We start from the raw sequence: 24,969 nt of genomic DNA on the forward strand, positions 1-24,969 counted from the left end.
AGGCTTTCGGTTCCTCTCGGCTCCGTGTGTTATAAAATATTTAAGAACAGATTTTAGTAGGAAGCCGGTAACTTTGTAAGTTACCGAATAAAATGAAAATCGGTTTTACCTTTTGCAACGGTGTATTTTGTTACACCATTTTCTTCCACAGGTGTCTGGTTTCTGGTCATTCCAGATATGCAAGCATGTTTATTTCCTTCTAAGCCACACACCAAGTGAATAAAAAGTGGCTGAGCCCCGGTCTTTTATTTATGCCAGGAAGCACCCCCACCCCCGGGCCTTTCCAAATTCTTTAAGGCGACTCTAACCGAGTAAACGTAGCAATTAAATTGAGGACATTAGTGTCGCTGAGAATGCACACCGCTGAGGCCAGCGAGCATCCAGCTGTCATTTGGTCTGGGGATTCTTTGGGTTGATTTTGCCTCAATACCAAGAACCTGTGGGCTGCTTTTCGCATGTAAATTACTGGTTTCCTTCCTGTGAAGCATTGCTGCCTCGACCTTGCACTTGAACTCTATCTTAACAGTTGGAATCAAACAGTAAAAAGGGCCAGGTTTGGGAGTGCACACACTTTGTTTCAAAGTGGCAGAAATTAGCATCATGCACAGGCCAAAATAACGTTTGGAGTTGGTACTAAACACAAGCCGCCTACCCTGGGGCAGAGAATTAAACTGGGTTCCTTCCGATGCTGCTGCGGCTGCTGTGTTTGGCCCCAGCCCCGGACCAGTGGTCACCGAGCGGTCAAGCTGGGCCTCCGGGGAGTCCTGGAACGAGGGCCTGCCCTTACCCAACCCTGGCCCCGCGTGCCCATTCATAAAAACACTGTCAGTTTTCACTGGGGCTTCACAGTGAGCCCCTTTTAGACGCGCCCTGGGCTCTTGAGCGCGGTGCCTGCGTTTCTGGCTCGTTGGATGCAGCATCTGTCATCAGAAGCACTGAGCACCGAGCTGTCCCCAAAGTTGGGCACCGCAGGGCTCGACCTTTCCACGGAGAGGTGCGTTGCATTTCTCCCGCTGTCGCTGGGGTGGCCACAGGGACGCGCGCCAGCTCGCTCCGGAAGGTCTCTGTGGGCACGGCGGGTGGAACAGGATCCGAGCGCCTGGGACGCGCCAGCCCGGGGGCGGGGCTGTTGCTGACCTTTCCCCTACTTTTCTCAGTCGTCACGTGACGCCCGCCCGGGGCTTGGGGGAAGGGGCGGGGCGCGAAGCCGCAGTTGCTGGCGGTGCCCTTCCGAGGACGCGTTCCAAGCAAGCAATTAAACTTGCTGCCCGAAATCTAAAGGCACAGGGGCGGTGGCAGCGGCGGCGGGAGGCGGAAACCGGCGCCTGCGCTGGCCAAGGGCTGCTTCTGCACTTTGATCGTTTGCATTTTTTCCTTTGTTGGAAAAAATGTTTAGTCACTCTGCATGGTTATTATTGGCAGGCCAGAGTTCTGTTGCTGGTGGAAACCTGAACTTGAATTCCGGAAGAATTGGTATTTTGAGAATTAAAATGGCTGTTCGAGATTGTCTGTGTTGGAGAGATTCTCTCCAACACACTTTAAAGAGGCCTCAATTGTCTTCTGCCAGTCTTGAGCTTTTCTTGTGAAGACTTTTGTTGTTGTTGTTGTTTTTACAAATAAGAGATATAAGCACACGATGCAAAGTTAAAGAGGCACGAATGGGCCTGGACTCGTGGCTCACGCCTGTAATCTCAGTGCTTTGGGAGGCCAAGGTGGGAGGATTGCTTTGAGGCCAGGAATGACCAACCTGGGCTGAACAGAGCCAGACCCCTGTCTCCACAAACAATTAGTAAGGCCTGGTGGAGTGCATCTGTGGTCCCAGCTACTCAGGAGGCTGAGGTAGGAGGATGGCTTCAGCCCAGGAGGTGGAGACTGCAGTGAACTATGATTGCACCGCTGCACTCCAGTCTGGGTGACAGAGCCAGATCCTGTCTCTATTTTTTTTTTTAAAGGTACAGATACAGAGTAGAGTCCTTCTCACTTGGTTCCCCTCTCCAGATGCCACCACTATTAACAGTTTCTTTGACGACATGTACAGGATATGTTTTTTAAACAAATTGATTGCTTAACACAAGTAAGGACTTTTTTCTGCTTGCTAGCTTCAAATATTTGTTACCTTGTGTAAATTTCAACTTTTACCTCGTTCAAATGTCGGGTGAAGGTTGGATCCCCAGCAGGCCCTGGGCTGAGGCCAGCTGCCTATTTGGGTAACTTGATAGCTTCAGAAGTGTCTGTCTGCCTTTGCCTTTTTTTTGGTGAGGATTGTTCTTGGGTCCAGGAACATCTTTGCAAGTTAACAATGAAAGAAATGATGCTGCTGAGTGAGGCGTGCCTCTCCAGGGTGGGCAGGAGGATCACGGTCACCTTGGAGGGTTGGGCAGTAGGGTGGGTACCGCTCTGCTTCCTGAGGGATATAGCTTAGGCATTAGACATCAAGTTCTTTAGGTTAAGAAAGGAAGGCTTCATACTCCTGATGCTGGTGGTTTGTGGTACCCAGCCCAAGAGCGGGAGAGCCAGCCCGCATTCTTCGTGTTCCCTAAGCCCCCACATGCGGCTGGGGCTAAGTGCTGCTACTTCTTCCTAACTCGCCCTTACACTCACCTTCCTCATTATTTCAGTGGCCCAGAGCAGACATTCAGATATGTGTTGAAGGAATGGCAGAACATTTGAGACATCCTTTCTTTTCCTTTTTTCTTTCTTTAGTGACAAGGTCTTGCCCTGTTGTCCAGGCTGGAGTGCCTTGGCACAGTCATAGTGCACTCTTGGCCTCAAGCGATCCTCCCACTTCAGCCTCCCAAAGCACTGGGATTAGAGGCATAAGCCCCCTCGCCCTGCCCGAGGCACTTTTTCCACTCTGGATTGCCACAACCTCCTGACGAAGGGCACTGTTACTTCTGTTTGTGTTACGGGAAGTTCCTGTGAGGAAGGCAGGGAGTGGAGGAGCATTTGGGTCCCCCCTCAATGCACCTTCCTTCCTTCACGCTGCTACTGTGGCTGAGGACGTCTGGACCCGAGACCACGTCCCTCTTCTCTCCCCGCAGCAAGCTGCTAGCTCTCTGTAGTGACGTCTGCTTTGCCTACCAGCCCTGGCTCACTCTGGGGGTCCTGTGGTCATCGAGTCACATTGAGTCACCACAGAGAGCGTTCCTAACGCTGTATTCTGACACCCTGGTGAGGAGTAAACTAAATAACCTTGAAGAAACCGTCAGCCGAGCGCGTTGTACTTCTCCCAGCACTTCAGGAGGCCACAATGGGTGGATCACGAGGTCAGGAGATCAAGACCAGCCTGGCCAACATAGTGAAACCTCGTCTCTACTAAAATACAAAAAATTAGCGGGGCATGGTGGCGCACGCCTGTAGTCCCAGCTACTTGGGAGGCTGAGGCAGGCGAATCGCTTGAACCTGGGAGGCGGAGGTTGCAGTGAGCCGAGATCACAATCACGCCACTGCACTCCAGCCTGGTTGACAGAGCAAGACTCTGTCTCAAAAAAAAAAAAAAAAAGAAAGAAAGAAAGAAACTGTCATATGCTATCACTGAAATTTGGCTTTTTATCAAATGATTCTTCATTTATAAAAGCATTTATCCCTGATTTGCCAACTGTCATTTCCTCCCGTACCCTGAAACAGATTTAATACATGAAGGTTTGCTTTCCTTTTTCTTTCTTTCCTCCCTCTCTTCCTTTCTCCCTTCCTCCCTCCTTCCCTCCCTCCCTCCCTTCCCTCCTTCCTTCCCTCCCTTTCTTTTCTTGGATATTTGGTTTCATTTTTCTTTCTTTCTCTCTTTTCTTTCCTTTTTTTTTTTCTTTTCTTTCTTTTGAGGAAGTCTCACTCTGTTGCCTAGGCTGGAGTGCAGTGGTGTGGTCTCAGCTCGCTGCAGCCTCCGCCTTCTGGATTCAAGCGATTCTCCTGCCTCAGCCTCCCAAGTAGCTGGGACTACAGGTGTGTGCTACCATGCCCAGCTAATTTTTGTATTTTTAGTAGAGACGAGGTTTCACCATGTTGACCAAGCTGGTCTTGAACTCCTGACCTCAGGTGATCTGCCTGCCTTGGCCTCCCAAAGTGCTGGTATTACAGGCATGAGCCACCATGCCCGGACTTCTTTTTTTTTCAGAGACAGGATCTTGCTTTGTTGCCCAAGCTGGAGTACAGTGCCGTGGTGCCATCGTGGTTCAACATAATCTCCCATTTGGGCTCAAGGGATCCTCCTTCTTCAGCCTCTTGCATAGCTAGGACCACAGGCACATGCCACCACACCTGGCTAATTTTTTATATTTTTTGTAGAGACAGGCCTCACTGTGCTGTCCAGGCTGGTCTTGAACTCCTGGCCTTAAGTGACCCTTTTACCTTGGCCTCCCAAAGCATTGGGATTCCAGGCATGAGCCACCATGCCGGGCTTCCTGGTTTCTTTATACTTCTTCACATACACACAGTGGCTAAGATCACATTTGTCTGTATTTATCTAACCATTACTTATTGATGTGGTGCACTATAAGGTGAATTTGAATTGGCTTAATTTTTTTTTTTGAGATGGAGTCTCGCCCTGTCGCCCGGGCTGGAGTGCAGTGGCGCAATCACGACTCACTGCAGCCTCCACCTCCTGGATTCAAGCAGTTCTCCTGCTTCAGCCTCCCGAGTAGCTGGGATTACAGGCACGCACCACCAAGCCTAGCTAGTTTTTATTTTTTAGTAGAGACGGAGTTTCATCATGTTGGCCAGGCTGGTCTCAAACTCCTGACCTCAAGTGATCCACCCGGAATTGGCTTAATTTTTACAGTACCTGGTAAGACAGAGTCTCGCTCTGTCATCCAGGCTAGAGTTCAGTGGCATGATCATAGCTCACTGTAACTTCAAACTCCTGGGCTTGAGCGATACTCCCGAGTAGTTGGGACGACAGGCATGCACTACCCACACTTGGCTAATTTATGTATGTTTTGTAGAGATGGGGTCTTGCTACATTGCCCAGACTGGTCTCAAATACCTGGGCTCAAGCGAACTTCCTGCCTCCGCCTGCCAAAGTGTTGGGATTACAGGCATGAGCCACCATACCCAGTCCAGAATTCTTTTAATTTTATTATTTTTGTTTTTTGAGATGAAGTCTCACTCTGTCACCTAGGCTGGAGTGCAGTGGCATGATCTCGGCTCACCACAAACTCCACCTCCCGGGTTCAAGTGATTCTCCTGCCTCAGCCTCTGGAGTAGCTGGGATTACAGGCACCCACCACCACACCCGGCTAATTTTTGTATTTTTAGTAGAGATGAGGTTTCGCCATGTTGACCAGGCTGGTCTTGAACTCCTGACCTCAGGTGATCCACCTGCCTCAGCTTCCCAAGTGCTGGGATTACAGGTGTGAGCCACCGTGCCCAGCCCAGAATTCCTTTTATAACCTGACAACCCATTATATTGACCCCATAAATGTGAATAGTCCGTTACGATAAACTTCAGTACAGGAAATTCACTGTGTGGCCAATTTAAATAGTGTGAATATTGAATGATCAGTCATGAATTCAAGGTGCAACCTTTCATAATGAAAGCTCCAGGCTGGGTGTGGTGGAGCACACCTGTAGTCCCAGCTTAGGCTGAGGCAAGAGGCTCTCTTGAGCCAGGAGTTCAGAACAAGACTCTGTCTTATGAAAATAAATAAATAAATAATGAAAATTCCTTCACCTTTCTTGTACATGAAACTCTCCAAAAAACATAAGGTGAGTCTCACATTCTCACTTCTAAGGTGCTTCCATCGGGTTTGGGAAACAATTTCTTTTTTTTTTTTTTTTTTTTCTTTTTTGAGATGGAGTTTCGCTCTTGTTTCCCAGGCTGGAGTGCAGTGGTGCGACCTTGGCTTACTACAACCTCCGCCTCCCAGGTTCAAGCAATTCTCCTGCTACAGGCGCCCACCACCACACCCAGCTAATGTTTTGTAATTTTAGTAGAGATGAGGTTTCACCATGTTGGCCTGGCTGCTTTTGATCTCTCGACCTTAGGTGATCCACCCGCCTCGGCCTCCCGAGGTGCTGGGATTACAGGCATGAGCCAACACACCCAGCCGACTCTGGGAAATAACTTCTATTTGTGTGTATACACATTTACTGGAAAAGTACAGGGCACCATTACAGATACGCATATCTGCGATTGAATAACGAGGTGGCTCACACCGTGCGGAGAGCATGCACCCACGCTTGCCCAGTGAAGAGGAGCTGCTGCTTTTCTTCCTTCCCATTATTGCTAATTTTTGCCTGCACCGCAGTTCAGAAGAGCCACGAACTTTACCGCACGTGCGTGCTAGTTTTAGGGAAACCCCTGGGCTGCTGATGTCCTTCCAGAGCCTTCCTGGTACTTCCCTTGAAGTTCTTTGGGCAGCAGTGAGGAGGCCAGGCCAGATTTTTGCCACCTTGGAAATCATGCATGTTGTGAAGGTGGTTTCCCCGGACTGGAGCCAGTCCCGGAGGCCCGCACTAGCTTTCTAGCCAAGCAGAGCCTTCCCAGGCATTGGTCACCCGGGCATCCAAGAATGTGTTGTCGATGATAAGATAACTGCCCTGCCCTTCGCCAGAGACACTGCTTCCGACTCTGCCTACGATGCCTCCTCCAGTTTTTCCAGGAATGGGGCCCATGTCATCCAGCCTCACACTTTCTCTTTTCCTAGAGGCCCTGCCTGGTATTCCTGCTGAGCTAAGCTGTCGCTTCCCATGGCTAACCTTTTCTCGGAGGATTTCCAACACAGTGTTTTACCGCTGGAGGAGACGGGCAGCTGTTAGCTAGGTTTGAGCAGAAGGCAGAGCCTGCTCCTGTGTGTGTGGGCACTGTGCAGTGGGAAGACTGCAGCATGTGGATAATTTTACAGTTGGCACCGATGGTGTTTGTATTTACTGGAGTTTTATTGCTGGCTGCAATCTCATCATTTTGGTTACAACAGTGACCTAATTTTATATCTGTGTTGTAACTTTAGGAATCCCAAGTAGAACTTTTTGTGTAGTACCTACCACTTTGCTTTGGGATTTAAGAGTACACGTTTTGGAGTTGGACCTGGGTTTTTTTTTTGTTGTTGTTGTTGTTGTTTTGTTTTGTTTTGAGACAGAGTCTCACTCTGTCGCCCAGGCTGAGTGCAGTGGTGCAATCTCGGCTCACTGCAACCTCCACCTACCGGGTTCAAGAAATTCTCCTGTCTCAGCTTCCCTAGTATCTGGGACTACGGGCGCACACCATCATGCCCAGCTAATTTTTTGTATTTTTAGTAGAGACTAGGTTTCACCATATCGGTCAGACTGGTCTCGAACTCCTGACCTCAGGTGATCCATCTGCCTCAGCCTCCCAAAGTGCTGAGATTAGAGGCGTGAGCCACCACGCCTGGCCTGGGCCTGGGCCTGGGTTTGATTTCCAGAGCTATGATTTGCTGGCTGTGACACTAGGCAAGTTTCTTGACATCTAAGCCCTGGTTTTCTCATTAGTACATGGAGGTAGCCCTACTACCCATTTCCTGGGGTGCTAGCGAGAATTAAATGATCTAATGCTAGTCAAATACATCAGTATAAAAATGTATATGAGTCACGTTGTCTAGCATATGCCAAAGGGTTTGGTAAAAGGAATGTTCTGAGTTGGGTGCAGTGGCTCAGGCCTGTAATCCCAGCACTTTAGGAGGCCGAGTTGGACGGATCGCTTGAGGTCAGGAGTTCGAGACCAGCCTGGTCAACATGGTAAAAGCCCATCTCTACTAAAAATACAAAATTAGCCAGGCGTGGTGGCGCATGCCTGTAATCCCAGCCACCTGGGAGGCTGAGGCAGGAGAATCACTTGAACCCAGGAGGCAGAAGTTGCTGTGAGCTGAGATCATGTCACTGCACTCCAGCCTGGGTGATGGAGCAAAACTTCATCTCAAAAAAAAAAAAAAAAAAAAAAAGAATGTTCTTTATCTTCATTATTAAGAGCACAAAAAGGAATCTGTATGTCTTCCCTACCTACCTTCCCACCCACCTATTAGTATCTCCATACCTGTTGATTGCAAGGCTATGTTGAAAGACTTCTGCCCCACTCATAAATTATTTACATATTTCAGTTGCTATAAAGACCATTTTCTTGGAAGTCTGTTATCACGCACCAAGTTTTATTGTTTGTTTTATATTACAGAGGCAATTCCAGTATCTCCGTTTTCCTTGGGCGTGTTTTGAAACCTGGCAATGCACAGTGCATCACACTGACCTTTCACCTGCTTTCCTCGGCCACCTGCCTGTCTCAGCTCTGCAGGATTGGGGGTGCAGGGGTGGGGAGGTTTACTCAAAGGGCATAAGGACCTGTGTCATGGGTGGCTTCTTGATTACGTGGCCAGTGTTAGGATTCATAGGCCAATGACTTCCAAAGAGGTGAAAGGTTTTGGTTAAAAGGAATTGATTATGGAGAAAGAGAACAAAGTGAACACTTTCAAAAAACAAAGTAGCAGAGCCGTTTATTGGCCAAGGATTTGGGGAATATTGAGCAAAGTTGTTAAAATGAAGATAATCGTAAGCAAAATTGAAGATGTGTTATCACCAGCCCCCCTAATTGTTCATGTAGCATTCACTGTTAGAGAACAGGCATTCTGTAGTCTTCAGGATTCGATTCAGATGACACCACAAGGATTCACGTCCTTGAGAAGCGTATTTGGAAGACTGGACACGGAACTCACAAGTGAAGGTCGTTTGCCAGCCGGTGCAGGTGACATTGATAAATGTCTCTTGTGGAATTTCTTGGGGAGTTTGGATTCATGGGCTGCCCGCTAAAGTGCTGGGAGCTTTAAGCTAAGTATGAAGAAAGGAGAAAAGAGAAATGGAAAAAGAGCTGAAGGCCTCCCAGCTGCGAGCCAGTGAGTGGCACAGGTCAAGGCTGGTGGGCCTGGCGGAGGGGCAGGTGACAGGGAGAGCTGAGCTTGGAAGGCGGTGGGAACAGCCATGGAATAGGTGAGCTGGAGACGGGACAGTGGATTTGTGACAGCTGTGATGAAGGGCTTGCAGCCTTGGTTGGGGCCTTTTATTCTGCATCTCTGTGTGGTTCCGAGAGCAGATTAGCATAAGGTGCTTAAGTGCTCTGGCACAGACCTCAGTGACGAGTCCCTTCATAGCCTCCAGGATGGCACGTGGCCTGGGTCCCATGCTTCACCTGGGAGTTGTTGAGCACCCAGTGTGCTCTGGGCAGGGAGGTCTGTGTGAGCTCCCAGCGGGTGGGCTCCAGGTGGGCGATCTCCACACCGCACCCCCCAACCCCGCTCAGCCTCCCCCACTCCCCAGCCACACTCAGCCTTTCTTTTTTTTTGAGACAGGGTCTCACTCTGTTGCCCAGGCTGGAGTGCAGTGGCACAATCTGGGCTTGCTGCAGCCTCAACCTCCCAGACTCAAGAAATCTTCCCATCTCAGCCCCCAGAAAGGCTAGGACCACCGGTATGCGCCACCACGTCCAGCTAATTTTTTTTTTTTTTTGAGACAGAGTCTCACTCTGTCGCCCAGACTGGAGTGCAGTGGCACGATCTCGGCTCACTGCAAGCTCCGCCTTCCCGGGTTTACGCCATTCTCCTGCCTCAGCCTCCCGACTAGCTGGGACTACAGGCGCCCGCCACCTCACCCGGCTAGTTTTTTGTATTTTTTTTAGTAGAGACGGGGTTTCACCATGTTAGCCAGGATGGTCTCGATCTCCTGACCTCGTGATCCGCCTGTCTCGGCCTCCCAAAGTGCTGGGATTACAGGCTTGAGCCACCGCGCCCGGCCCCAGCTAATTTTTTGTATTTTTGGCAGAGAAAGAGTTTTGCCATGTTGGTCAGCCTCGTCCTGAACTCCTGGACTCAAGCAATCTCCGTCTTGCCCTTCCAAAGTGCTGGGATTTCAGGTGTGAGCCACTGCGCCTGGCCTCCCACTCAGCCTTTCAGGGCTCACATCCACTTGGGGCAGAGGCACAGGCCAGGCCCTAGCCACCGTGCCAGCTTCTCAGAAGTGATTTCTGTCCTTGCAGTAAAAATAGACATGTCCGCGGCCCCACCACAGTGCCGGACGACGTGGTGTCTTTGGTGTGGTGGAGGCCGCTGGGGTGTTGCCGCTGCCTCCGATTTACCCTATAGCAGTCCTGGGGGCACACAGCAAGGAGGGGTCTTAGGTCAGGAACAGCCCCCAAGGGTCCGCCTGTTTCACTTACCCAGAGCTGCCTCCTCCACGAGTCCGTTCCCAGGGCTAGTTTGGGATTTCCGTCCGAGGACTCCGTGATGATTTGAGGGAGCGAGTGAGTGACAGGGAAGAGGTGAAGTTCCCTTTTCATCCATCTGTATTTTTCTGCATTTTCTTATTTCTCCCTTTTAACTTTTCTTCCTCCTTCTCTTTTCTGCCTTTCTTTCCAGTAAAAGTGTTCTCTCCTCTAGCCATCCTTGAACTTGGGGCGCAGGTGCACGCCCTGCCGTGCAGCTTGGATCTCAGTGGTCACACTGTGTAAACTTCGTCCCACGGGACACCACCTCTCCCCACCTGGGCTGTGATATGTCTCCGAGACCTGGGCATGGAAGAAAATCGCAGCAGGATAGGGGCTGCAGATGGGCCAGTCCCTGGGATGATGTGGGTTAAAGAGCAGCTGGGCAGGTCTCTCCGGGAAGTCTCTGTATGGGGGTGGCTTGGAGAAAGGAGGGCCGGGCTGTAGAGCAGACGTGTTGCTGGTGGGACATGCGAGCCCGGGGACCTTCACATCAGCAGGTTCTGGGGACTGGAGTGAACAGCCCTAGTCCATCCCTACTTCTCCCCAGGCAGGGCAGGTGCCGGCGTTCTCAGTGAGAGAAACCCTGGGGAGGATGTGGGCACGTGGGCAGGTGGCAAGATTCATTGTCAGCTGGTGAAGTTTTGGCTAGTTGAGGATGTGCTTGGAAGGTCAGGTGCAGTGTGCTCAGGTTTAAGCTAAAGTCCCGGGGGGCTGGCTGACTCCCGGGGTGCAGGTGGAGCCACCTACTAGTTCAGAAGCCAGAGGGGCCCAAGGCAGCAGCAGATGGACTGGGGCCAGCTTGTGTGCCTGGCGGCCTCCCCCAGGAGGAAGAAGGAGCAGGAAGTGGGGCCAGCCCACAGAGACTAACGGTTTAGTTGTACACCGGGAGTGGGACGTGGCAGAGCCCCCACCAGCCCGAGGAGGCTGATGCCTGCTTGCCCACGCCTCAGGCCATGCCGTGCCCCTGCTGCCCTCCTCGCTACAGCCTCCGGAGGGCCGAAGGGGTGAGCAGAGAGGCTGCCTAGTGTCGGTGGCCTGGATCCAGACACAGGCCCGGCCGCCAGCTGGCCTGAGGGCCCTTCCTCCCAGTGTGCTAGAGCTCCCAGCCACAGTGCCCAACCTGGCAGGGCATGCCCAGGACTCCAGGGAAGTCTTCCAGGAAGGGGAGATGTAACACATGGGTGCCCTGGCCTCCTGCCCTCGATGAAAGGTGCTGGGGAGGAGAAGACGCAGTGAGCCTGGTGAGGGACTCCCACGCAGGTGGGAGGTGGAGGGCCCTGACCCAGGCCTGGCTGTAGCGGACAGGTGGCCCATTCTGGACGCACAGAAGTGGAAGGAACACAGGCTGCAAAGTGGTGGAGTGTGCTTCCGCTCTAAGAAGCCCCTGGCTGGGGCCGATGTGGCAGCGTTGGCGAAGTGGGCAGGGCGCTCAGACGCCCTGGGAAAGCTGACTTGGGAGACACAGGGAGATGGGGTGTCGAGCAGCAGGTGGGACTTCGGCGAGGGCAAAGAGGACAGGATGACCATGTCAAGAAGGAGCTGGACCTTTGGTAGAGCAGGCAGGGCAGGGCAGGCATGAGGAAGGCTGCCCCAGAGGCCAGGGGTGCCCACGAACACCATGCTGTTTTTCTACCCCCGTTAAAATACGATGCTGCAACATGGACAAGGCCACTGTCTGCTGCTTTGTTTGCAACAGTGAAAAAGTGAACAGAGAAGTTCCCTGAACCCCAGCAGGGACACAGGAGCAGACTGGTTCCCGCCAGCAGAGGGGTGCAGGACAGCAGGGCCAGTGCTGCATGGGTGGGCGTGGGGCAGCTTGGAATTCAATGTGGACGAGAAGCAAGTTGCAGGAGCGTGCACGGAGTAGGCAGCATTTGTGTGTGCCTCACACGTGTGTGGTGGTACTGTATGCACTTGTAGATACTCAAATATGTAGGGAAAGATGAGCCCCGCATTCTGGGGACAGGGAGACGAGGTTGTATCTGTTGCATCTTAGAAATTTTTGCAGGGCTGGGCGCCTGTAATCTTAGCAGTTTGGGAGGCCAAGGAGGGAGGACTGCTTGAGTCCAAGAGTTCAAGACCAGCCTGGGCAACATAGTGAGATCCTGTCTCTACAAAAACAGAAATAAACAAACTGGTGTCAGGGGTAGGTTGGGGAGGACAGTCTAAATCAATACAGCAAAATGTTAAATTTGTTCATTCCGGGAGGGTACACAGGTGTTATTCTCTGCTTGCCTGCGTGTTTGCAGTATCTTGTGATTTAAAGCATTTAAGACAGAAAACAGTCTTGCTGTATAATATAGTAAAGTTCACTGGGGCGTGTGTGTGTGTGTGTGTGTGTGTGTGTGTGTGTGTGTGTGCGTGTGTGTGTGTTTGTTTTGAGACAAGATCTCGTTCTGTCGCCCAGGCTGGAATGCAGTGGTGTGATCATGGCTCACTGTAGCCTCAACCTTCCAGGCTTAGGTGAGCCTCGCCCTTCAGCCTCCCAAGTAGCTGGGACTACAGGTGCTCACCACCACCCCTGGTTTATTTTTGTATTTTTAGCAGAGATGAGGTTTTGCCATGTTGCTCAGGCTGGTCTCAAACTCCTGGGCTCAAGCGATCTGCCCGCCTTGGCCTTCCAAAGTTTTTGTGAGGCTTATCTGAGGTCCAGGAATTTATTGGTGACTGGCCTTCTTCACCCCCTCCTCACCCCCACTCCTTCTCCCTGAGCACCAAGCCCTCGGAAGAGCTCTGCGCCCCTGGCCCTGGGCTTGTTGTCCGCCCATCCCAGTCTCAGCTGCTCACCTGCCTCAGCTGGCTGCTCTGTTTCCAGGAAGGTGAGGTGAGCCACCTGGGGTCCCAGTCCTGTTTATGCCAGTGCGGTGAGGCCGCAGACCCGATTTACTTTGAGGGATCCCGTTTGCGCTAAGTATGTTATAGAAAGGCATGCTGAGGGCCAGAGTGGCTTGCTTTTTTTTTTTTTATTTTGACGGCTTCTCACTCTCTCAACCAAGAGTGCATGGCCTGATCTCGGCTCACTGCAACCTCTGCCTCCCGGGTTCAAGCGATTCTCCTGCCTCAGCCTCCCAATTGGCTGGGAATACAGGCACGCACCACCAGATCCGGCTAATTTTTGTATTTTTAGTAGTGACAGGGTTTCACCATGTTGGTCAGGCTGGTCTTGAACTCCTGACCTCCAGTGACCCTCCCGCCTCGGCTTCCCAAAGTGCTGGGATTACAGGCCCAAGCCACCGCACCTGGCCTCAGGTTGACTTTCAGTGGAGGGGTACGTCAAGGCAGGAAACGTGCTGACCACTCTCAGACTCTGGTCTGGTACCCTCTACCCTCCAGGGCCAGGGAGGGAAGGGGGGTGCGGTGTGAATGCCTTTTTTTTTTTTTTTTTTTTTTTTGAGACGGAGTCTCGCTCTGTCGCCCAGGCTGGAGTGCAGTGGCCGGATCTCAGCTCACTGCAAGCTCCGCCTCCCGGGTTCACGCCATTCTCCTGCCTCAGCCTCCCGAGTAGCTGGGACTACAGGCGCCCACCACCTCGCCCGGCTAAGTTTTTGTATTTTTAGTAGAGACGGGGTTTCACCGTGTTAGCCAGGATGGTCTCGATCTCCTGACCTCGTGATCCGCCCGTCTCGGCCTCCCAAAGTGCTGGGATTACAGGCTTGAGCCACCGCGCCCGGCGTGAATGGCTTTATCTGGTTATCATTCTTCAGAGTTCCTCAGTTTTAGAGACATTAGGAAGCCTCTGCCCCACGTCTGGAGTGAGTGAGGCTGGCCCGGGAGCTGGGTGGCTCTCACCAGGGTCGGTTGGCCTCCGTGAAGCCACGGCGGCTGTGTCGTCTGCAGCCCCCCAGCTTTGTTTCCGGTGACTCAGAGGTGGGAGAAGCTGCCATTCTGCCTCCACTCCCAGCTGCGTGAAAGCCAGGGAACAGGTGTGCCCTCTGTCTGGGGAGACGTGAAGTCCCTGCATGGGGCGCTGCGTGGCCTCCTGCCTGAAGAGGAAGCACCTGGAAAAGACTGGCTCGGTGAGGCAGGGGCGCAGGCATTGGGGGGGAGGTGGGCACTGGGGGAGGTGGGCACTGGGGGAGGGGGGCACTGCGGGGAGGCCCTGCTTTTCCTTTGTCATCCTTTTTATTCCAGGGTCATAAAAACCGTGTTGGGTTGGGCAAGCAGGTGGTGATTGTTCAGCTATTTCCAGGTTGTGGGTAGTGGGGATGGAGTAAGGGGGCTTGGGCATGGCCACCTTTCCACACACTCTGGCCCCAGAAACCTTTGCTCCTCCCGATTTCATCTTCTCTGGCTCTGGATGGGTTATGCCATTTCTCTGCTGCCAGCCCTCTTGTATTGGGTGGGCTATGGGGTGAGAAGTGTGTGCCTCCCTTCCTGGGAGCTGGGCACCTGGGGCATTTGGAGTGTGTGAGGAGCTCTCCAAATGTGAGATTTTTGAGCTCCGATTGCAGTGGACAAGTGTTTCATTTCATTCAACACATTCTAAAACATCAGGAGATCTCGAACGTGCACAGAAGAGAGGCTTGCCTGCCGGCCTCGGGCGGCCGTGCCCTTCACCGGTTCTCACGCGTGGCTCCTTCATAGCCGTCCCTCCATTCATCCCACCCCAAGTGATTTTGAAGCAAGTCCCAGACATGATAAAAGATAAAATTAGGCCGGGCACAGTGGCTCGCAGTACTATGGGAGGCCAAGGTGGGCAGATCACCTGAGGTCAGGAGTTCAAGACCAGCCTGGCAACATGGTGAAACCTGGGCTCTATTAAAAATACAAAAATCAGCTGGGTGCAGTGTTGGGCGTCTGTAGTCTCAGCTACTAGGGAGGCTGAGGCAGGAGAATTGCTTGAACCCGGAAGGCAGAGGTTAAAGTGAGCCTAGATAGTGCTACTGCATTCCAGCCTGGGTGACAGAGCGAGACCTAAGAGTCTCAAAAAAAAAAAAAAAAAGATAAAATTGCATGTATCATTATGTTAGTTCCTATCGATAAAAGATGGGAAAGTTTTTTAAAAATAACCACTGCCTGAGTGCCATGGCTCACACCCACAATCTCGACTACTCAGGAGGCTGAGGCAGGAGGATTGCTTGAACCCAGAGCTGCAGTGAGCTGTGACTGTGCCACTGCACTCTAGCCTGGGCAGCAGAGCGAGACTCTGTCTCTTAAAAAACATGACCACAATATCTTGTAATACCTAAAAGATAATTAACAGAAATTCCTTAATGCCATGAGGTAACAGTTGTTTTGAATGAGTCTTTTTAAAAATTTAATTTAATTTTAGATTCGGGGGTACATATGCCTGTTTGTTACATGGTATTTTGCATACTGGTGGGTGTTGGGCTTCCAGTGTACCCAGAGTGCCCTCGATGAAAGGGAAGAGAGTGAACATTGTACCTGATAGGTAATTTTTCAACCCTTGCCCCGCTTCCTCCCTTCCGTTTTGGAATCCCCAATGTCGTTATTTCCATCTTTGTTTTTCTTTTTTTTTGAAATAGAGTCTTGCTCTGTCGCCCAGGCTAGAGTGTAGTGGCCCCATCTCAGCTCAATGCAACCTCCACCTCCCAGGTTCAAGCGATTCTCCTGCCTCAGCTTCCCAAGTAGCTGGGATTACAGATGCCTGCCACCACGCCAGGCTAATTTTTGGTATTGTTTGTTTGTTTGTTTTTGAGATGGAGTCTTGCTCTGTCCCCCAGGCTGGAGTGCAGTAGACCGATCTCGGCTCACTGCAAGCTCTGCCTCCTGGGTTCATGCTATTCTCCTGCCTCAGCCTCCCGAGTAGCTCGAACTACAGGCACCCGCCACCACGCCCGGACAATTTTTTTGTATTTTTAGTAGAGACGGGGTTTCGCCGTGTTAGCCAGGATGGTCTCGATCTCCTGACCTCGATCTCCTGACCCGCGCATCTCGGCCTCCCAAAGTACTGGGATTACAGGCGTGAGCCACTGCGCCTGGCCAATTTTGGGCATTTTTAGTAGAGATGGGGTTTGACCATCTTGGCCAGGCTGGTCTCAAACTCCTGACCTCAGGTGATCCACCTGCCTCGGCCTCCCAAAGTGCTGGGATTACTGGCGTGAGTCATCGTAGCTGGCCTGTTACTTCCGTCTTTATGTCCATGGGTACCCATTGTTTAACTCCGACTTATAGGTGAGAACATGCAGTATTTGGTCTTCTGTTTCTGAGTGAGTTCACTTAGGATAAAGGCTTCCAGTTGCATCCATATTACTGCAAGGGACATGATTTCTTTTTTTTCTTTCCTTTTTTTTTTTGAGACAAAGTTTTGCTCTTGTTGCCCAGGCTGGAGTGCAGTGGCGTGATCTCGGCTCACTACAGCCTCTGCCTCCCGGGTTCAAGTGATTCTCCTGCCTCAGCCTCCCAAGTAGCTGGGATTACAGGCATGCACCACCACACCTGGCTAATTTTGTATTTTTTAGGAGAGATGGGGTTTCTCCATGTTGCTCAGGCTGGTCTCGAACTCCCTTCCTCAGATGATCCTCCCACCTCTGCCTCCCAAAGGGCTGGGATTACAGGCATGAGCCACCATGCCTGGCCAATTTCATTCTTTTTTATGGCTGCTGAATGAGTCCTTAATGTGACCAGAGCACTATGGTGTATGGGATATGGAAGAAAAGAATTACATATCCACCCCCCACTGTTATATATCTGAGGAGAGAATGGTTAGGTGCATAGACATTAAATAGACAATACTTCTTGAGACAGTATTTTTTGGTAGCAGCTTTATTGAGATATTCATATACCATAAAATTCACCCATCTAAAGTGTACACTTCGGTGAGTTTGTTTGGGTTTTTTTTTTTTTTTAGACAGGGTTTTACTCTGTTGCTCAGGCTGAAATGCAGTGGTGCAGTCATGGCTCACTGCAGCTTTGACCTCCCAGGCTCAAGTGATTCTTCCACCTCAGCCTCCCTAGTAGCTGGGACTATAGGCACACATCACCGCACCCAGCTAATTTTTGTAGTTTTTGCAGAGACAGGGTTTCGCCATGATGCCAGGGCTTTCAGTGGTTTTTAGTATATTCACAGAGTTGTGCAACTATCACCACAATCAATTTTGGAATGTTTTCATCACCCTAAGAAGATGCCCCCCACTCCTTACCCATTACCTCCCTATCTTCCCATCTGCTCCAAGCCCCTGGCAAGCACTAGTGTACTTTCTGTCTCTGTAGATTTGCCTGTTCCAGACATTTAGAATGAACAGAATGAGCAACATATGACCTTCTGTGTGACTTCTTTCACTCAGCATCATGTCTTCAGGGCCCATCCATGTTGCAGCAGGTGTCGGAGGCCCATTCCTTTTCATTGCTGAATACTATTCCACCGTATGATTGGACATTATGTTTATCCATTCATCAGCAGAACGTATTGCCACTTTTTGGCTATCATGAATAACGTGAGTGTTCGTGTGCAGGCTTTTGTATGGACATGTTTTCAGTTCTCGGGTATATATGTAGGAATGGAATTGCTGGGTCATATGGTAAGTCTATTGTTATGCAATTTTTTTTTTTTTAAAGACAGGATCTCCTCTGTTGCCCAGGCTGGAGTGCAGTGGTGCAATCACAGCTCACTGCAGCCTCCACCTCCTGGGCTCAAGCAATCCTCCTGCCTCAGCTTCCCAAGTTGCTAGGGTTACAGGGATGCACCACCATGCCTGGATAATTTCTTTGATTTTTAATAGAGATGAGGTCTTGCCTTGTTCCCCAGGCTGGTCTGGAACTCCTGAGCCAAAGCAGTCCTCCTGTCTTGGCCTCATGAAGTGCTGGGACTACAGGCGTGAGCCACTGCACCTGGCCTAATTTTTAATTTTTAAAATTTTTGTTTATTATATAGAGACGGGGTCTTGCCACATGGTGCAGGCTGGTCTGGAATTCCTGGCCTAAAGCACTCTTTCTGCTTTGGCCTCCCAAAGAGCTGGGATTGCACGTGTGAGCCACGGTGCCAGACCAGTAACTCTGTATTTAAGCTTTTGAGGAACGGACAGACTGTTTGCCAACATGGCTGCACCATTTGACCAGCCATCCATGAGAATTCTGGTTTCTCCACATCCTCACCAACACTTGATATCATCCATCTTTGTGATACTAGCTGTCCTCCTGAGTGTGAAGTGGTGTCTTCCTGTGGTTTAGATCTGTACTCCCTATTGGCCACAGGAGGCAGTCTTACACTTACAGTGGCCTCCCCTTATCCTTGGGGGATACATTCCAAGACCCCTCATGGATGCCTTAATCTGTGGATAGTACCAAACCTATACAATCAACTTTGTATCCTCAGGTTCTGCTTCTGTGGATTTAGCCAACTAAGGATTGAAAATATTTGTGGAAAAAGAAGAAAGCTAGATAATAGCAAAAAATAATACAAAATGTAAAAATACAGCATAACAACTGTTTACGTAGCATTTACATTGTATTCATTATTGTAAGTAACCTAGAGATGATTTAAAGTGTACAGGAGGGTTGGGCGTGGTGGCTCACACCTGTAATCCCAGCACTTTGGGAGGCCGAGGTGGGTGGATCACCTGAAGTCAGGAGTTTGAGACCAGCCTGGCCAATGTGGTGAAACCAGGTCTCTACTCAAAATACAAAAATTAAGGCCGGGCGCGGTGACTCACACCTGTAATCCCAGCACTTTGGGAGGCTCAGGCGGGCGGATCACCTGAGGTCAGGAGTTCAAGACCAGCCTGGCCAATGTAGTGAAACCCTGTCTCTACTAAAAATACAAAAATTAGCTGGTCATGGTGGTGGGGGCCTGTAATCCCAGCTACTCGGGAGGCTGAGGCAGGAGAATCACTTGAACCCAGGAGGCAGAGGGTGCAGTGAGCCGAGACCATGCCATCGCACTCCAGCCTGGGCAACAATAGCAAAACTCCATCTCAAAAATAATAAAATAAAATAAAAATACAAAAATTAGCCAGGCATGGTAGCACATGCCTGTAGTCCCTGCTACTCCAGAGGTTAAGGCAGAAGAATCGCTTGAACCCGGGAGGTGGAGGTTGCAGTGAGCCAACATCACACCACTGAACTCCAGCCTGGGGGACAGAGTGAGAGTGTCTCAAAAAAAAAAAAAAAAAGTACACAGGAGGATGTGTGTAGGTTATGTGCAAATACTACACTATTTTCTTTTTTTTTTTTTTTTTTTTTTTTTTGAGACGGAGTCTGGCTCTGTCACCCAGGCTGGAGTGCAGTGGCGCAATCTCGGCTCACTGCAAGCTCCGCCTCCCGGGTTTAGACCATTCTCCTGCCTCAGCCTCCCGAGTAGCTGGGACTACAGGCGCCCGCCACCTCGCCCGGCTAGTTTTTTGTATTTTTTAGTAGAGATGGGGTTTCACCGTGTTAGCCAGGATGGTCTCGATCTCCTGACCTCGTGATCCGCCCGTCTCGGCCTCCCAAAGTGCTGGGATTACAGGCTTGAGCCACCGCGCCCGGCCTACTACACTATTTTCTATAAGGGACTGCACACTCATAGATTTTGGTATCCATGGGGGTCCTGCAACTAGTTCCCCTTAGATTCCAGGAGACAGATGTATATACGAGGTTTTTCCTGTGTAGTAACAGACAGGGAGTGTTGGCAGCATGGATAGCCTGGGTAAAGGGGTGATTCACATCCCTGGCAGGAGGGAGAGGAATGGTGGGAGCTTTCATCGTACTGCTCAGAATGGTGCACAATCTAAAACTATGATTTTTTTTTCTTTTTTGAGGTGGAGTCTCACTCTGTCCCCCAGGCTGCTGTGCAGTGGTGCAATCTCAGCTCACTGCAACTTCTGCCTCCCGGGTTCAGGCAATTCTCTTGCCTCAGCTTCCCGAGTAGCTGGGATTACAGGCACGCACCACCATGCCCAGCTAATTTTTGTATTTTTAATAAAGACGGTTTTGCCATGTTGGCCAGGCTGGCCTCGAACCCCTAACCTCAAGCAATCCACCTGCCTGGGCCTCCCAAAGTGCTGGAATTACAGGCATGAGCCACCGCGCTCGGAGTTTTCCATCTAATATTTTCAGATGGTGGTTGACCATGGATAACTGAGACTTCAAAAAGCACAATCACCAGGCAGGGTGGCTCACGCCTATAAGCCCAGTACTTTGGGAGGCTGAGACGGGTGGATCGCTTGAGTCCAGGAGTTTGAGACCAGTCTGGGCAGGGTGGTGAAACCCTGTCTCTACACAAAAATACATCAATTAGCTGAGCATGGTGGTGCATGCCTGTAGTCCCAGCTCCTCAGGAGGCTGAGGTAGGAGGATCACCTGAGCTCGGGGAGTAGAGGCTGCAGTGAGCCATGATCATGCCACTGCACTCTAGCCTGGGCAACACAGCAAGACCCTGTCTCAAACAAACAACAAATAAACAAAGGTGCAAACTGTAGCTGAGCAGGAACTGCTGTAGGTGCAGCCATATCAGTGTTTTTAAACATAAGGCCACTGATCCAGGCCAGAACCCAGCGTGGGATTTGCACTCATTAGATTTGCACAGGGAGCTCCTCTGGCCCTTGTTGAGTTCACTCTTTTCTGCTCATGACTCAAAGAGGGAGAGGCTGGGTCAGGACAGCCCATCTCAGCTCTTACAGAAGTAGAAAAACAAATTGTGCACCTTAGGGGCAGTTAGGACTCTTAGGGTTACCCTGAATGAGTCAAAATAAACAAGTCCTTCATTAAACTCAGATCGCTCTGCAAGGGCGTTTCCCTCCTGGAAAGGATGCCGTAATTACCTCCAGTCTGACTCTTCCTATCAGAGGTTAGATTTCTGAGCAAGCATCGAATACATACCTTTGGAGAGACTTGGCTACAGACGCTGTATTTAATCCGCTGCCATGAATAATGCCTTTGTGTTCTGTATAAAGCCCAGGAGATCTTATCAGTCATGCAGAGGGGGCCAGTCACATCACTTTATTTGACACGGTGCATGCTTTGCAGAGTCCTCTTTTGGGATGACTGCCTCATGGTTACTGCCAAGGCTTTGATGGGGAAGGGGGCTAAGAGTTAACCTTGAGGCCGGGCGCGGTGGCTTACGGGGGTAATCGCAGCACTTTGGGAGGCCAAGGTGGGCGGATCATTTGAGCTCAGCAGTTTGGGACCAGCTTGGCCAACATGGGGAAACCCCATCTCCACTAAAAATAGAAAAAATTAGCCAGGCATGGGGGCAGGCGCTTGTAAGCCCAGCTACTCAGGAGGCCGAAGCATGAGAATCGCTTGAACCCAGGAGGCAGAAGTTGCAGTGAGCTGAGATGGTGCCACTGCACTGCAGCCTGGGCGACAGAGTGAGACTCCATCTCAAAAAAAAAAAAAAAAAAAAAGTTAACCTTGAGACTCCAGGGGAGTCTTATAGCTGCTTAGATGGCTTTTTGAGAAATGGTTCAGAGCTGCTTGCTTTGATACCTTTTTCAGCCTGTGGCAAACATCTGCTTAGTGATCTTGCTGGTTTCAAAAATGGGATCCATTCCTTTAAAACCGGCCAGGCCATGGGAGTCAGCTGCATGCCTACTAAATAATATGTAAATACTGTTGTTTTGTTGTTGTTGTTGTTGTTGAGATAGGGTCTCACTCTGTTGTCCCGGCTGGAGTACAATGGTGTGATCATGGCTCACTGCAGACTCTACCCCCTGAGCTCAAGGGATCCTCCCACCTCAGCTTCCCAAGTAGCTGGGACTACAGGCCCACGCCACCACACCTGGCTAATTTTTTATTTGTTAGAGAGATGGGGTTTCGCCGTGTTGCCAAGGCTGGTGTTGAGTTCCTGGCCTCAAGCGATCCTCCCACCTCAGCCTCCCGAAGTGTTGGGATTACAGGTGTGAGCCATCATTCCTGGCCCATACATATTGTCGATTGCTTCGCAAATTGCTCTAAGCTAAGGTTATAGCTGGTGGAATGTAGTTTTGCCAAATTACTCTTTCAGAGTCATTGAGGCAGAGCTCGCAGGATCTGTGCTGGTACCTCTCGGGTGTGTCGTCCGGCCCAGCTCCTCCCTCACTCCGGCAGTGTGTGGCATCTCCACCCGGATGTCCTGGCGACATTTCACATGTGGCAGGTCCAGGCATGAATTCTCAGCTTCCGCCCCAGCCTGCCTCCTTCCCTCCCTGAGACTGTCCCATGTCAGTACCTGGCTTCACTGAGTGGGTGGCTCAAGTCAGGAGCCTGACAGCCCGTTTCACCAGCACGTGCAGCTCAGGGTGCCTCTGCAGACTGTCTTGTGTGGGTCATTGTCCACACTGTCACTGTCCCTGTCACTGACAGACTGGGCCAGGCCCGGGCACCTTAATGGAAGACAGCCTCAGCTTCTTACGGGTCCTGCTTCCCCATCCATGCTCCATACAGCAGCCAGGGTGGTCTTTAGAACAGAAATAGTGGCAGGTTCCCTTTCCTCTGGGCCCTGGGATGCTTCTCCATCACTAGCACAAAACCCTGCCACCTCCCACCGGCTGCCTCTGCCTTCCTCTCCAAGCTTGGCCACCTGCCCTTGAACCCAGACACCCTGCCCTTGACCCCAGCTACCCTGCCTTTGACCCCAGACACCTGCTTTTGACCCAATACCCTGCCCTTGATCCCAGCTGGCCTGCCCTTGACCTTAGCTGTCCTGCCACTGACCCCAGATACCCTGTCCTTGACCCCAGACACCCTGTCCTTGACCCCAGACACCTGCCCTTGACCCCAGCCACCTGCCCTTGACCCCAGCCTCCTGCCCTTCCTGCCTCCAGCTGTTGCCTGCTCTTCCCATGGTCGCTCCTTCTCCTGGCTTCACTGTCTCCTGAGAGGTCCCCTTGGCACCTCCCCTTCCTGCACCAGAGTGCTGCTCATGCATTGCTTGTTAGCGTGGTCTACGCCGTGGGAGGGCAGAGGGGCCTTTTCTGCTGGTGTCGAGCTCCTCTCCTCAGCAGGCACATTGGAGGCAGTCAACAGATATCTGTAATGTGGACAGATGTGTGAAGTCGGGTGCCTTTCCAGGGCCTGTCAGTGGATGGTTCGTGTTTTGGCTGGTGGAGGACTAAGCCAGGCTGATTTCTGTAACGGGATCTTCGAAACTGTGATAGCCACTGATTTTGAGCTTGCCCTCAGAGGGCATCAGTGGGCGAAAATCATCCTGTGATGAGAACACGCACACCCATCCACACACACACACCATACACACGACCACACACGCACACACCATACACACACAACCACACACACATGCACCCACACACACCCACCCCACACACACCCACCCCCCACACACAACCACACACAGGCCACGCACCCACACACACCACCCACACACCCACCCCCCACACACAACCACACACACGCCCACGCACCCCCCACACACACCACACATACACCACACACACTCACCCCACACACAACCACACACACCACACACACGCAACACACACACACCCACAACCACACACCTGCCCATGCACCCCACACACACACCACACATACACCACACACTCACCCCTACACACAACCACACACACCACACACATACCCCCACACACACCACACACATATACACACATACACCACACACACACCACACATGCACACACACACCACACACACCCCACATACACATACACATACACATACCACACACACATATGCCCACACACACCACACATACATATACACGTATACCACACAGACACCACACACACAAACACACCACACACATACACCACACACACCACATACACATACCACACACACATCTACATACACACACACGAGTTTTTGGATTTTTATTATGGTCCTTGATAGTTTTTTCCTCTTAGCTTCTCTTTTTTTTTTTTTTTTTTTTTTGAGACGGAGTCTCGCTCTGTCGCCCAGGCTGGAGTGCAGTGGCGCGATCTCGGCTCACTGCAAGCTCCGCCTCCTGGGTTTACGCCATTCTCCTGCCTCAGCCTCCTGAGTAGCTGGGACTACAGGTGCCCGCCACCGCGCCCGGCTAATTTTTTATATTTTTAGTAGAGACGGGGTTTCACCGTGGTCTCGATCTCCTGACCTTGTGATCCGCCCGCCTCGGCCTCCCAAAGTGCTGGGACTACAGGCGTGAGCCACCGCGCCCGGCCCTCTTAGCTTCTCTTTTATCCATTTAGTACTTTGTGGCAGGCAGCTTGGGAGGAGGTGGGGGAGGCACAGTGAGAAGGGCAGGAGCCGCCGCCCTGGGGGTCCAGGAGGGGATGGGGGCTGTGCTGTGCTGAGCGGCTGTGCCGAGGAGCCTGGAGGAAGGCAGCCGGAGCCAGGATGAAGGGATGGGAAGAATGTAGCAGACCCCGAAGCAGTTTTCTGTAGCCAGACGGGACGCTGTCCCCAGGGGCTGTGCTTGCGTCTGGGATACAGCGCCCCAGGATCTGCTGAGCCTGTGGGCCACCAAGGCAGGTGCTGCTTCAGCTGCTGCCTCCGAGGAAGAAGGCCCGCTCGGTCCGCGAGCACCCATTCTTGAGGCGTCTGCACATGTGACTCATGGGGTCTCCGTGGGTCTCTCTGAAACCCCAGAACAGTTTCTCGAAAGAGCAGCCACATAGACACCAGAGGCAGAGGCATTTGGGATTGATCTGTGCTCGAAGTTCAGGGTCTAGGGCTGTCGTGGGCCCCCTCGTGGACTCCTTCGTGGACACTCTGGGCCTCTTCTAATGCCAGCCTCCAAGGGCCTGGCTGTAAGATTGAGATTTGTCTGTGCTGTGCGAGTTGCTGAAGCGCCACGGGCTTTGCATCAGCAGGTGTGTCCTGGATGCTGGCTTGGAGGCGTGGTTCCGGGGGACATCCAGGGCCAGGACTGGGGTACCACGAACCTGGATGCTGGC

At 51.5% G+C, this 24,969-nt stretch overlaps 1 protein-coding gene across 4 annotated transcripts in view; it reads left to right on the forward strand.

Moving 5' to 3' along the window:
* CPT1A (carnitine palmitoyltransferase 1A) overlaps positions 1-24,969 on the forward strand; it is an 84,294-nt gene that overhangs the window by 3,726 nt on the left and 55,599 nt on the right. Inside the window, exon 1 of one of the 4 annotated variants that reach the window (XM_065527847.1) lies at positions 14,195-14,211. The exons of the other annotated variants lie outside the window; for them this stretch is intronic. The gene's annotated coding sequence lies outside the window, so the exon portion shown is untranslated. Of the gene's footprint in view, positions 1-14,194; positions 14,212-24,969 lie in introns of those variants that run through there. 4 annotated transcript variants of the gene reach the window in all.

Source organism: Macaca fascicularis, chromosome 14, assembly GCF_037993035.2.
Source record: "Macaca fascicularis isolate 582-1 chromosome 14, T2T-MFA8v1.1".
Lineage (NCBI taxonomy): Eukaryota > Metazoa > Chordata > Mammalia > Primates > Cercopithecidae > Macaca > Macaca fascicularis.